Consider the following 15,819-nt stretch of genomic DNA (forward strand, 5'->3'; position numbering starts at 1 on the left):
ACATCTTTTGTGTTGAATGTTTTGAAATGACAAGTCTGGTTATAAATGAGAATATAACAAGTATAACTAACAATCTGTTAGGGAGGTGATTTGGGCATCATTACTAGCTTTTGGCACCAATTCCAACTTTAAACTCTTCTATTTCTAGTCAATTCCATTGAATATTTACAATCACTGCCATTAGGATCATAGGAATTCTAATGAAATCCTAAGAACTCCTACCAAAAGAAGGGATAATAGTCATCTGGTTTATGGCTGATGAAGAAGCTTCATATCCTACTAATACAAAAACAAATACCTGCCATCTCAACAAGTGATAACTCAAGCAGAATGATATGTTTGACAGGTGAACAGCATGGTTCCTTCAGATTGTGTGCTGTACCTTTGACTGCTATAGAGGATAGAAAGGCATGGACCACTGATTTCTGAAAATCTTATGAATCATAGGTCATTAGTGGTTCCTTCACCGACCACCAGGAGGCATCAAGGATCTGACAACTTCTACATATCTATAAGCTACACTAGTTGACAGGTTTTGTTTGAAGTTTGTTGTCTTTGTGAAGGGAAGAATACTTTAGATAAAGCGTTATGTGATAGAAGATATGAATTGGGAGCAGAACAGATGGGGAAACGTGGAAGAGAGAAACTTCATGAAAATGCTTGGCTAAACAGGATTGAAGTACATTTTATTTGTATTAAACAAACCCTCGATCTATATTTCATTTACTAGAAACAAGTAACTGTGTTGCAGTGGCTTTCTGAAAGAAATGAAAAATTATATATCAATTTAATTGATAAACAAAGGAATAACAAACGTTTGAAACATTTGAAAGTTATAGACATCTTTTCATAAATTCTGATAAGACATCAATCTTATTGCTGTTATGATGCTTTTTATGGCCATTGTGACGGATGTAGTTCCTGTGTTAACAGTCGGAACCCTACAAGGGGGGTCCATAACCTCGTTCCTCTGTGATAAGGTGTATAACAATGGTGATTAGACCTGCCAGGTGATTGACCGAGCGAACTGTTGGTTAGCACTAAAACACTCTAGTCCTAGTTGTCAAATAGATTGGAGTCCCATTTAACTGGGACGATTTGGCAGAAGAAAAATAAATTGGGTTTTCCTGCTTCATCAAAAAGTTTTTGGTTCACTTATTGAATAAAAATTGCTTAGAAAATCTTTGAATTTTGAGTAGAAAATTTGATCAAATTCCCTGGCTTTCTCTTGCCCATATTGTTTTGTGGTAATATATAGGCTTTCACTGTATCTTTCAAATGTCAGATTTAAAGATAAGATAAGTTTGAACTTGTATAAGCTATAAACAAACACATCATTTCCATATAAAATTGACAGTAACAGCTTAACACACAAATTTTAATCACACCAGATTTGATGGAATGTGTTCAGTAAAGTGCATTCAGGACTCTATGATGGCAGATTTTGGAACATTAGGGAGCTATATACCGGTAAGAGAAGTGATTCATGTTACTATAACTGTCATTGATAAGACCACACAGTCTAGTGGCTGTAGATCTAGGTCACTGTGACCTTTATTGATAACATCAACCTCTCTAACATGGACAGATCAAATGATGACCTATGTTGTGGTCTGTGTTGTTTCAACAGATTCTGTTGAAAGGTGTGAATATAGCTAGTAGTAGCAGCTATAGGTGTTAGATTCTGTAAGTTAAACAATCTAAAACAATTGACACAAATAATTTACCTAACACTTTTTAGTGATCTCTCTCAAAAAGCTTTAAGAGCCAGCAAGATTAAAACTAAAATCAAAATACTTTCCATGATCCCTGTTTATATATCTCTTCTTTAATCTTCTTCCCAAAAAAAGCTGTACAGTTTCTCTGTATATAGTATCTTAGAGCTCCAACTCACATTTGACCGCATTTCGTAATTTCAGTATGTTCATAGTAAATACAAAGTGGAGACATAGCACATGCAGTAATATGCATGTAGTCAACTCTATTGATATCTCTGTCACTCATCTGTCATTGAACTTGTATATTGGCATTGGATCCAGCAATATTTGTGATGGGAAGGAAGAGCCATGCAGAGAAGGAATGGGTCAAGATCACGAAGGGTCACATTTACACATTTACATTGTGATCAATGTAATATTATTTGAAAAGGTTAAATTTATAGAATGCTGTTCTCTTTTTCTGTCCCCCGAGTACAGTTGATCGAACTAATCTTTTATTGGATATGTTGTATTAGAACATATATGTATTATGTGTGGGTGATCCATGTGTCTGGGACATGGTGGGTTGGTATCAAGGCTGTAATATCAGAAATGTCAGACTTATAGCTATAGGTTCTGTTCCAAAAGTAATTCTAAATTGCATTTAAGGAAAAGTTTATTTTTATCTCATTTTACCTCGTCCTCAGCATATTCTCTACTTTTTATACCATATGGTGTTGTCAGAGTGCTACAGACACCACCAAATTGAAAATTCTAATCAGTCTTAACTGGCTATCAGTGAAGCTTTCAGTCACTGTCACTGCTGAGGTGAAATCTGACAAAAACACAAATATCTCCTTTTTCTGAGAGGTGGAAGTTCCTTATTGTTCACGAGCATGGCATTTATTCAGTGGCTGTTTATCAACATGTCCTTGTTGTAACTTAATTGTTAAAAAAAATCAATTTTAGTGAAAAAAACTTTCCAAATCTCATGTCAGGTATTTGTCAGGCTTAGAATTTAAAATGATATTCCAAGTTGTTGTAATGAAGGAAATACCATGGCCAGATATTTCATGGATCAAAATTTTAGTCAATTTTACTCAAATCAAGAAAAATGAATTTCAGCTGTTTGCAATTTTCTTGAGTCCATTATTTCTCAGTATTTTGTTGATCAAATTTTTGCAATCCTTACAATATGTCCTGTGAAATCAAGAAAATATCATCCTTATTCTAGAAAATACCCCATTATTTTGTTGATGCATATATATATACCATACAATTTCCCCTTCAACTGCTGCAGTATGTTGATACAGTACACCACACCTGTGCACTGGAACAGGGTACAAAACTATTGGCTAATTAGTGAGGTATTTGAAAAAGAAGATCTCATTAAACAGAGTATTATCTTGGAGGAGAGATAGTGGCTGCCCCGCTGGAAAAAAGTAAACAGATAAGATATGTAAGTTCATCTTAGTTATCACTGTAGAACTGCTTGGTGAAGGATTCAGAAAGATTGATGAGTTTTAAGTAGCTTAAAAGTGTTCATGTTGGTCTGAAGAAAAAATTTCGGAAGACAAGTTATATGTGTTATGCCAAACATGATATATATATATATCAGATCGTAGACTTCAGTTTACATTTTAATGTACATTTCACAAAGCTTTCTAATACACTACGGTAGTACAAGGACTGTCCGTGTTTTTCATGATATATATATAGGTATTATTTGTGTACTAATATATGTAAGGTTTAGTAAAATGTCTATAATTTTAAAGATTATTAAGATCTTCAGTCAACCTCTTAGTAATTTAAAAGGTGTTTTGACATTCTACCATGGGGCTGTGGTGGCCGAGTAATATAAAGATGTTCCAACATATGGGTTGCGAGTTTGAAGTCCATTTGGGGCCCTTGCCAGGTACTGACCGCTGGTCGATGGTTTTTCTTTGGGTACTCCAGCTTTCCTCCACCAATAATCCTGGGACGTCCTTAAGTGATCCTGGTTATAAATAGGATGTTAAACTATAATAAAATCAAACCAAACATTCCACCACTTTATTACTGATTCTGAATCTAGGATAAGAAATTCTTGGGGGTGGGGATGGGGGTATTTTAAAGTATTGCAGTTACACAGCAACAAATATATATCATACATATCATGGACGAATTAAATAATATAACCATTTAGGCATGGGTACATGAAATGCAGTAAACTTGATAGGTTCATCATTGATTTGACGACTACATGTATATACATGCTTTATTAAAACTTACAAAATCTTAATTATTTCACCAGACTCCTACTATAATCTTCCATTTATGACCCTAGTATGTGTGGCACTGACACCTCCAGATTGCATATGGTATTTAATTTCATTAAAAGTATATGATAATTACATGAGCATGTCAGTTTCTCTCATCATGATTACAATTAGAGTGAACCTGGATGTGTGTGTTGTAGACAACCTGTAAGCCATGCTGCACTTCTGGAGAACTTGATTCTGCCTCAAAGGCTTTCTTATCTATCCCTACACTGCCAGCTGTGGTTTTCACATTTTTTACCAAAGATGATTCATTTTGGCCAATGGTTAATGCATGTTTAATCCCTCGAAAGCTTCCAGGTTTTGTACTGATCTGATTAATGGCATTGGAATATATACCACACAAGGATCAGTTAAATGTTACCGTAGATACCATTCAAGTTTTGGTCGTAGAAAAAAATTTAGGAATTTTAGTAAACATTCAAAGGCCTGACTGTACTTTCTTATTAATATAATATCAATTACTTAGTGTCTAGCTACCTGGTATCTTCAAAGAAAGAAAATTAGAAAGTCCAGAATGGACTAATAGAATCTTACATGGGCCTGTCAGGTGGACAGGGATATCTCAACCCGAGTGAAAGATTTTGGCTGGTCAACCCGAGGGTTAATTAAGCAGCATACAGAGAGTTGAGATATCCCTGTCCACCTGATAGACCCGTGTTTGATTCTTTTTCTCCCATACTTTAACAAAACATAATGAAAGTACAGTTATAGAGAAAAATTTCCAAAGCGTCACCATCGTAGGAACGTCACTATGCATCAAAATTAGTGACGTTGTCGACAATAGCCACCGCATGTAATGATGACGTCATGTCATATCTAGAACATGTAAGCTGTCTTTACCCTTCCCCGGTAAAAGACTGAGTTATCTTTTCCCTACCAACCGCGGGATAACCCTGTCAAGTATGGGAGAAATCAATGTGTCTCGTGTAAATATGCGCAAATGCACATTTTGTATCAGTAGGGATTTTGGAACTTTTTAAGCTACAAAGATGGATGAAGGTTAGTTTATGCATAATGAAGTTCCAGTAATAGTTTATCAGGTTAAACAAATGATTGAGAAGATTTAATGAAAAAGGACAATCAAATATAAATGATCACTTCTATTCTACCATGTGGGCAGCTTGCTCACACCTGCTACCCTCAATGTATACATGTACACTGGTTATGTTATTGGTAAACCTGTTCACAAATATTATAGAGTGTATATCAGATATGAAAAAAAATTTCAAGCTTAACGTGACGCTACCCAAATTGGTACACTTTTTGAAGAAAATCGTTAAAATTTTCTTACGTGTGCTTGAATCCAGATTTTTCTTTTAACATTCCAACAATAGATGCCTTCAGCTTTAATTTCATGATTTGTTTACTTGTTTAGCAGTGCATATATTTATAGATAGAGAGTTTTGAAGCATGACCGGTCCAGCCCTGTGTTTCAGCATGCTTGAGTACCCAAAATGGTACACCTCCTAAATTTGATTTGATTAATAAATGTCTAGACACGATAAAAAATGTTTGAATTCATATCAGGAAAGTTCAAACAATTTTTAATTGATTAAAGCCACGTATCGGTCAAAAAAATTCCATTCAGCAATTGTTTTTTGTGTTTTAAAATATATGGTGTATTTAGGGTTGTCGCACGACGTCGTTCCCCAGATTTTTTAACAATTGCATTATTTTCATTTTTAACTAGAGATAATATGCAACAGGAAAGAAAATGACATATAAAAACTTTTCACAGTTACTGTTAATCACCTTAATTTTTGTTCAGGACAGTTATTGTCAGTTTAGAGTGTAAACTGAAAATTCTGCCTCATAGATATGAAAAAAAATGAAAAAATTTCAAGCTTAAGGTTTCTATTGATATGACATTCAGCAAAATAATGGTTACATGATGCTTATAATTATATTATAGAAATGTCTGTTGTTTGCCATCACCAAGGAAAGCTTGCATTTGTTAAAGCTGCAATGTAGGACTTTTTTTTAGAAACCAGCAGTAGTACAGTTCCTCTATTTGTGACCTATAACTGACCATTCTATTTCTGATGGTATATTTATAAATATCATTAAGGCAGAGTCACCATGTTGTTACTTTCAAATTGCCTGTATAACTAAAATAAATGCCAATGGTCAGTAATGACTCAAAAGCGTTCAAGGGTCATTCTTGAGTTTCCTGTTTCACTTTCTAATTTACCCAGATTGTAAAAACCTTTAAACATTTGATATCAATGATTTCAGAAATACATTTACTTTTTTCTGAGAAAGCCCATATAAGTACACAGCCCTTTTAGTATAACTGTAACATAGATTACTTCAGAAATTGCATTTATATTTGACCCTTTGTTTCTTTTTCAGTTTCTCAGACTTGCCAAGCTGATTGACGCAAGAGAAGATGAACCAATATGCAAAAAATAAGGTCAGTGCTCATATCTTTGTTCTTGCGTTTTTCATAACCATGTTTTGAGAGTGGAAATTGGTCTATAGAGAAAATGGGTTATGCTGAGCAGATTTTCCAAATATTCACCAGGGATGCTAGGGGATATCTGTTCCTGTTAAAATGCTTTTGTTGTTTTGCATTTGAAATAAAAAAAATTAGAGATAGCTATAAATATTGCAGCAAAAGTATACATTTGAAATTATTTTGAACTGCCAAATGATAATGGGCATTTGCTTCAAATATCTTAAAAGGTTGACATGTATATGTATTGCAAATATTTCACAAAACCACAGTGAAAACTTACCACCTAAGAAAGGTGTCTATAGGTATGTAAGAGATCAGTTTCAGTGAGCTGTTGCTGACAGAGGGTAGTATCCATGTCTAGTTAAGGGATTAGGCATTTCATTACATGCATATTGTAGTATAATGTTCCCTCAGAAGTTAATTTATACAGTTTCCTGTACATGTTATCTGTCTAACCTATCTCTTACCCATGAACAACTCCAGGTCATATGGCTGCACTTAGCCAATTAGGCAGTAAATGAAAGCTGTTTGAAAACAGATTTTTTAAGTGATAAAACTTACACATTGAAGAAAGTCTTGGGTGGTATATGTTGATTGTGGTATATTTTTCTCTTACAGACATTTAAAGGGTATGAGTGTTTGTTATAAGTACAAAACTCAGGTATCCGTTGTACAGGTATATCAACTCGTTACTAATGGTATAAGTCTATAAAACATGGGACGTGTTATTTTCAAGGTATGAAAATACATAACCTAAATCTTCAGCCCAATTGATTTAATTTTTTTTGTCCTGTCAGAGAATTTCTAAATTTGTAAATATTATGGTATTTAATAAATTTTGTGCTCCTAAGTTGTACACAAACTGTATGTACAGGACTTGGATTAGAATATTTGTGACTTTGAAGCAGATAAGCAGATATACTTCATATACTCTAGATATGATCCCCTCTTTTCACATGCCATGCATATGTTGTTTATGGGTAAATACAGATGTAGACTCAATCAGTAATGTCAGACTCAATTGATATCACAGGGGCATGTAGCTTGTTGATCTCTTGAACAATTGATAATGTCCAAAATTCTCTACATGTCCCTACGAGTTAAGTAGCCTAACAATTTATAGACAAATAATGGACTTAAGTGAAGGACACACTAATTTTCAAGTGAAACAAACCAAACTAAATGTCAGCCAATTAAATTATCTCCGTGTTTGAATGTCTCTGTTTTATTTAGATTTTAAAACTGGGATATTAACATATATAAGTAACTGAAGCCTGATATTATTCTGTGTATAATGTCAGAGCTGACAGTGATTGTTTAGTTCATAATGGAGAAGGGTCAGACAATCCACACTCCCTTCATGGGAAAAATTTGTATGAGGTTAATATTGTTTCAAGGTTGCTGAAATATTCGAAAAATGATATTTGTTTGTTTGTTTGATTAATTAATGTCTTATTAACAGCTAGGGTCATTTAAGAACGGCCTCCCATGTATTCAGTGTGTAGCGTGTATTAAGTGCAAGGTGCATGTTTTGGGAGACTGCGGTATGTTCGTGTTATGTCTTCTTGTATATTGGAACTCTTGCCCTTTTTATAGTACTATATCACTTAAGCATGCCTCCGAAGACACAAAGCAACACATCCTACCCGGTCACATTATACTGACAACGGATGAACCAGTCGTCCTACTCCCTGTATGCTGAACTTATGTCTGATGAAATATGATATAAAGCTAAATTTAATGCCTTAGATAGGATGAGAATGGAAGAAACTGGTCCCAATAAAATTGTCACCTTCAACTAAGCATTGTAGAGAAATACCATCAAGATCAACCAAAATATTTGAGTCAATCACACATTGAAACCAAAAAAGAGCCAATCAAAGCCTTGAAGTCGAAGAAGAACCAATCAAATAATTTGAACCAAAGAAGAGTCAACCAAAGCATTGGCACCAAAGGTGAACTGATCAAATTGTTGAAGCCAAAGAAGAGCCAATTAAAGCATTGACGACGAAGAAGATCCATTCAAAGCATTGGAGCAAAAGGCGAACCAATCAAAGCATTTGAGCAGTTTGATTATTATTTAGCCCCAATGCTTTGATTGGCTTTCAAAATGCAAAAGCAATTTGCATTGAGTCAGTCGAATCATAGGTGCCAAAAAAGAGCCAATCAAAGCATTAAAGCCAAAGAAGTGCCAATCAATGTGTTGGAAGCCAAAGAAGAGCCAATCAATGTGTTGGAAGCCAAAGAAGAGCCAATCAATGTGTTGGAAGCCAAAGAAGAGCCAATCAATGTGTTGGAAGCCAAAGAAGAGCCAATCAATGTGTTGGAAGCCAAGAAGAGCCAATCTATGCATTGAAGCCAAAAAAGAGACAATCAAAGCATTGGAGACAAAGAAGAACCAATCAATGTGTTGGAAGCCAAAGAAGAGCCAATCAAAGCAATGAAACCAAAGAAGAGCCAATCAAAGCATTGAAGACAAAGAAGAACCAATCAATGTTTTGGAAGCCAAAGAAGAGCCAATGAAAGTATTGAAGCTAAAGAAGAGCCAATCAAAGCATTAAAGCCAAAGAAGAGCCAATCAATGTGTTGGAAGCCAAAGAAGAGCCAATCAAAGCAATGAAACCAAAGAAGAGCCAATCAATGTGTTGGAAGCCAAAGAAGAGCCAATCAAAGCATTAAAGCCAAAGAAGAGCCAATCAAAGCATTAAAGCCAAAGAAGAGCCAATCAAAGCATTAAAGCCAAAGAAGAGCCAATCAAAGCATTAAAACCAAAGAAGAGCCAATCAAAGCATTGAAGACAAAGAAGAGCCAATCAAAGCATTGAAGACAAAGAAGAACCGATCAATGTTTTGGAAGCCAAAGAAGAGCCAATCTATGTGTTGGAAGCCAAAGAAGAGCCAATCAATGTGTTGGAAGCCAAAGAAGAGCCAATCTATGCATTGAAGCCAAAAAAAGAGACAATCAAAGCATTGGAGACAAAGAAGAACCAATCAATGTGTTGGAAGCCAAAGAAGAGCCCACTAAAGTGCTGGAGGTAAAGAAAAGTGTCAAGCAAATAGTATTAGAGCCAGGGAAAAAGGGCCAATTAAAGTGTTAGCATTATAGAAAATAACTAATTAGAGTGTAGTAGACAAATACAATGGCAAACGGAACTCTATATTCAATGTGGAATCTAATGGTTTTTTAGCCCACCATCATCAGATGGTGGGCTATTCAAATCGCTTTTTGTCTGTGGTCCGTCTGTCCGTCTGTCCGTCCGTCCGTCCGTTAACAATTCTTGTTAACACTATTTCTCAGAAAGTACTAAAGGGATCTGTCTCACATTTCATATGTAGGTTCCCCTAGGGCCCTAGTTGTGCATATTGCATTTTGGGACCAAACGGTCAACAAGATGGACGCCAGGCAGGCAGCCATCTTGGATTTTGATACTTAAAGTTTGTTATCGCTATTTCTCAGAAAGTACTGAAGGGATCTGTCTCAAATTTCATATTTAGGTTCCCCTATAGGGCCCTAGTTGTGCATATTGCATATTGGGACCAATCGGTCAACAAGATGGCCGCCAAGCAGCCATCTTGGATTTTGATAGTTAAAGTTTGTTATCCCTATTTCTCACAAAGTACTGAAGGGATCTTTCTCAAATTTCATATGTAGGTTCCCCTAGTTGTGCATATTGCATTTTGGGACCAATCGGTCAACAAGATGGCCACCAGGCAGCCATCTTGGATTTTGATAGTTAAAGTTTGTTATCACAATTTCTAACAAAGTACTATAGGGACCTTTTTCAAATTTCATATGTATGTTCCCCTAGGGCCCTAGTTGTGCATATTGCGTTTTGCGACCGATTGGTCAACAAGATGGCCGCCAGGCAGCCATCTTGGATTTTGATAGTTAAAGATTGTTATCCCTATATCTCACAAAGTACAGAAGGGATCTTTCTCAAATTTCTTATGTAGGTTCCCCTAGGGCTCTAGTTGTGTATAATGCGTTTTTGGATTGATTGGTCAACAAAGTGGCCGCCAGGCTGCCATCTTGGATTTTGATAGTTAAATATTGTTATCGCTATTTCTCAGAAAGTATTGAATGAATCTGTCTCAAATTTCATATATAGGTTCCCCTAGGGCCCTAGTTGTGCATATTTTGATTTGGGACCGATCGATCTACAAGATGGCCGCTAAGGAGCCATCTTGAATTTTGATAGTTGAAGTTTGTTACTGCTGTTTCTCAGAAAGTACTGAAGTGATCTGTCTCAAATTTTATATGTAGTATGTTTGCAAAAGTTTTAAAAGCAGAGAAAAGATCCTTTTTCCATTGTCAGACATAGATTATTCATTGGTGGGCGCTAAGATCCCTCTGGGATCTCTTGTTTAATGTGTCTTTGGCCTAATTAAACAGCATATACTACAGAAGTAATGGTAAATTGGCATTGATAGGACTTAATTAAGGCATTGTATTCAATTGCCAAGACTGCATGCATGCTTTAAATTTCCCTTGGCACATGTCTTTAGTTTGGTGTCACCCTTTTTTGTTCAATATTTGCCTTTCCCTGAGAAATTGATTAAGCACAAGCAATAAAATATACTACCTAATTGGTTTTCTTCTATTAGCTTGAATCCCATAACACAGTCACTAGCCAGGAAGTTGTTGGCAGTGGTCAAACTCAGGTCTCTGGTTCAGATTTCGGCCTTAGCTGTCCATTGCTAAAGTGCAGTTACTTATCTGGAATACGTCTATGTCTATACATCTATGTTGCAAATGCTTCAAATAGGTTATCAATTATGTGTAATTTTGGAGATGTCCAAGTTTATTTATACAGGTTTATTTGCAAAATTCATCAAGGGTTGATCATGTCTTATTTTGTTTATTCTTTTGAAATTAAAAACTCACAAATTATTGTTTTATAATTTCGTTAGAAAAAAAATCTTTGATGAAATTATTAGTTAGACAAGAGAAGGCGTCGCACCCTACATTTTAAATCTTCAGAGATTCCATGAGTGTGAGATGGTATACAGTATTATATAGTAAGTTGCTATTATCTCCTACACTATAAATTGGTTACAATGTGTACAAGTAATTGGTATACTTGAGATATCTCTAGACACCATCACAGACTTCACATATCAAAGTGTTACCAATTTAAATTGGATGCTAATCTCTCCTATATAGACAACTACTAGTGTGTGGGCCAAGTTTTCTTGCAGTTATAGTCTGAGGATTCTTACTATTTTCTCTGGGAGAAATTCATACTATATATTACACAAGTGGAATTTCCTGTTTACATCTCTCAGGTATGAGAACTTGAATTGGTCGTAGCTTCGTCAAACTTTCAATGCGTCTGAGGTTTTTATTAGGGATTTTATCTAGCTGGGATGTGGTAATTAACTTTGCTGTACTTTGACGGTTTGGATTTCTCTGAAAGTTAAGTTATAAGCCAGTCCCAAAAGCATACATAAGAGACCAAATACCCATTACATTTACAAAATTACCTTTTTTCCAAATACATGTAAATTGTATTTAATTGTATTGGATTCAAAATACAATGTCAATCCTTGAAATATCACCCTTTTAATGGATACATATTAGTTGAATGAATGGTTACAGAGTTTTGATGTGACAACCAGTCATCTTTAGAGTTCCTAAACTCTTTAGCTGATGATGAAGTTCTTAAGCAAAAGGTTCTTAAGTTCAGTTTAACTTTGAGGAGAAATTCCTTGACCTATATTTATCACATTGTAAATATCAGCAATCTGAAGTGTTGATCTGAAGTACTGTAGGCTGTTATCACACAGGCCCCAAGGCGTGGAACAATACAAATTAGGCTGAACACAAACAAAGTGACAGGTCATTGTGTTTTCTTCAGACAAGTGCCATCTGAGGCTTGTACTTGACATTATCAGCAGTGCTGATCTGGCTACTTTGTTCTTCTCTTTCATGGTTAATTAGCATTAATGCAATGACTGTATCAAGTACTTATCAGATACTTTTCTTAAGTTTAGTGCAATTAACATTTAAATCATATTTTTAATTAACCGCCAGTCAAATAGATCTCTCTGAGATTTAGGCCAAAAGGAGTTGGGAAAAAATGAACTATAATTCACGATCTTTATTTTGGTAATATATTATAGTCACAAGAGATTTATCTCCTTGACAAATTGGTTATACCAAATTGAAAAGGACTGGAAATACTTGAGTTATCAGAAGACAACATCAGGTTTCTCCGATCTTCAGACCAAAGTCATGCTTTTAGGCTATAGAATACCTAAGGGTAATATATCAGTGCTTAAACAGATGTCCAGCACACGCCAGCTTTGTTTCTTGACCTTAAGCACATTTGTAATTGTTATGTTCTTACTCACGTACACCATAATTGATAAAGGTATTCTTGATTGTGTATGTCCTGTAGATGCATTGTGTTGAGGGTTTGATGAAATCTGGGTTTCCGGGACCTGTTTTACAGTTAGTGTGTACATAGCCACCAGCACGTACACAACAATAAAGGGCTGCATGTCCATGACGACAGTACACAGTAAAATGTGGGAGAATTATCAGTATTGTTACAGCTGTGGTATATTGAATTCATTCAGTTAAAAAATATGATCTCTGCAAATCAAACTCAATTGTCTCATTTTTTCTTCATGGTTGATGTCAACTAAAACAAAAGGTAAAGGAAAAGCATTGGTTCCAATTATCTGTCTCCATGGCTACTGCAAAAATTACAACAAATGAGCTAGGACACCAAGACTTAATGAACAAAAATTTAGACAAAGGCATGCATATTAGAAAGTATAGGAGATCCTGCCGAGACAAGTACATGTAGGGGGATGACTTAAAGCTTGTATTGCAGTATAGATAAAGATTGGATTAATGCTACCAGTGGCACACACATCACAGTATCAATATTGTATGAGCTTTCTACCATTCACAGGTACTTAATTCACTGTTTCGTTATTTTATTTCATTACCTGGTGGTGTAATTTAGACTGTGTCACTTCTAACTTAGATTGATGGAAATAACTATCATTCAGCATTCTCCTGGAGTGCAATCTCATTGACAAATCTAGTTTATTGCTAAAGTACATCAGGATCATATGTATTTTTAGTATCCATGGTTTGACCAAGTTGTCTGTACCTAAAGGTTTAATGGTGAACAAGAAGTCAAATTTGTCTCACAATTTCTACAACTTGATCTTCATTTCTGGTTCATTGGTTTAAACATGATCATTATGACTCTTGCAATTAAAAAATGTCTGTGGTTTGTTCTCTAGGAACTTTCAACTTCCCTTGCATGGTCCTATATCAACATCTGGCACATCTTAAAGGTGATAAAAACAGATTTTAAATATGTTTTTTTTGTGTTGATATTTTTTTATTGTGGTGCACTTTATGATTTCCAACAAAAAATACAGGTTGTATTTGACGTAATTTCCATAAAATGTGCTTGAAACGAAGTCCACAACGACCCTTGTCTAGAACGATCGCATCGCTTATCGCCCCTGATATCACCAGGTGGCCGTAGATTCGTGACGTCATCTGAGACAAACAGCTGTGACAAGAGCCGGGAAATTCATATGGGGCAGTGTTGCGGTATTGGCGATTATAGATATTTAAAACAGTCGCGCTACGTGTAATTGCTATATTGATAAGTGGACATGTATCCGTATATATAATATACAATCTATAACATACCCTGATAAAATAAAAACGATCGTTTACTCATTCTAATCGCCACTGTTCTGGGCCATAAAATTGTTATATTCTTTAGGTCAAAAGTCATTTGACATCGTTTAGGCTACGGGTGTGTCAACTCAGGTTCAAGGAGGTTACGCTTGACTTTTGTCTGTAAATTAAAACTCTAAACATAGACTTTAAAGTTTATATCAACAATAAGAAATATAAGTTTGCAAGAAAATGGACCAAAACAACAATGACACTACATGCTACATGTACATACATATAATGCATATAAAGTAGACCCCGCCACCTTTCATACCCTTTCTAAAATCCTATCATACCGCGACAAACGTGCCCCTATCCCGCCTTATATATGTACTACACACCTCTATTTCCTATTTGGAACTTAATCCTTCAGAACACCGCACAGAAAGGGTTAGGCTTATTTATTTTTTAAAGTTCTGTAATGAGTTTAACGGATTTATTCGGCAAAATTTCGGGGCCTTCCGTGTACGAAAAAAGAATAACATGTACAATAGTAACACTACACGCACGACCGATAAAAAAGACGGGACAAAACACAGGTACTAGATACAATGACCAAATATGCATGACATGTACTCGTGGACAAGATATGCATGTTTAATATAACACAGGGCCATGAAACAACATATTTCTTATAAAACACAAATCATTCACAAGACCGCTTCATTATATATTATCTAAGCGTGCGCAGTTTTGGAAATAACAAACCTGTCGACCTTAAGTAAATTTTAAAAGTATACGAACAGTCCACAGTGATTTGAGAATTATTTAGTTTATATCAATATGGACACACCAGATAGCCTATTGAACACTATGAGACGATTTAGGGGTCTAGTTAAAAATACGCAAATGTACTATGTAGAATATAACAGGAAATTAATGAGTACGCAAATTGGCCAAATTGGCGAGCATTGTGGTGTTTTGAGGGTTCGGGGGAGACCCCCGGGAAAACATATTACGATTTAGAATGGCTGAGATATGAGTTTCACGATGTATTTTAATGATTTTGCGAGCGGCGAAGGCGCGATATTTTGGTGTTTGGGGGTCCGAAGGTCTCCCCCGAGAAGGAAAAATATTACTATTTACAAAGGCTGTGATTAGTTTTACGATGTATTTTGATAATTTTAAAGCGTTTTTAACATTGTAATTTTTCGATTTTAAATTACCTGCATTTAAATAATGATAATATTGTTAATGTCGTCATATCATTATGCAACCCTGCTCGATCTGAACATACCGGCTTCACGCCATCGGCACATTGTTGTTTAACTCAAAGTACAAAGAAATTTAATAATGAATTAATTGTCTTGCTAAGATTTTTTTAACTACATGCAGTAGAATCCCTAAAGTGAAGTATGAAAACTGTTGAGGAGGACCCTTTTTTCTTTTAAATGCGCAGAACATTTCAGTCGACGAAAATGGGGGGGCAAAAAGACACAACAGATTAATAATCTGAGTGTATTTTTTATGTCTCCGTATGCTTGAAACGGATGGGTTTTTTTCATCAAAACGTAGGTCTAAAGAGGTGGGCTGCAATAATTGTCCATTTTCACTACGATCTTATTTTGCACACAAAATTACCAGTATGTATATCAAAACTCCCCGGTTAATTTTATGTGTTAACTATAAA

The 15,819-nt window shown here is 35.4% G+C and overlaps 1 protein-coding gene across 3 annotated transcripts in view; it reads left to right on the forward strand.

Annotated features, from left to right (window-relative positions):
* LOC138314712 (transmembrane protein 198-like) overlaps positions 1-15,819 on the forward strand; it is a 76,620-nt gene that overhangs the window by 25,771 nt on the left and 35,030 nt on the right. For 2 of the 3 annotated variants that reach the window (XM_069255197.1, XM_069255198.1), the window contains one exon: positions 6,371-6,431. The gene's annotated coding sequence lies outside the window, so the exon portion shown is untranslated. Of the gene's footprint in view, positions 1-3,140; positions 3,157-6,370; positions 6,432-15,819 lie in introns of those variants that run through there. The other variant, XM_069255199.1, reaches the window with a different exon arrangement.

This window comes from Argopecten irradians, chromosome 2 (assembly GCF_041381155.1).
Source record: "Argopecten irradians isolate NY chromosome 2, Ai_NY, whole genome shotgun sequence".
NCBI lineage: Eukaryota > Metazoa > Mollusca > Bivalvia > Pectinida > Pectinidae > Argopecten > Argopecten irradians.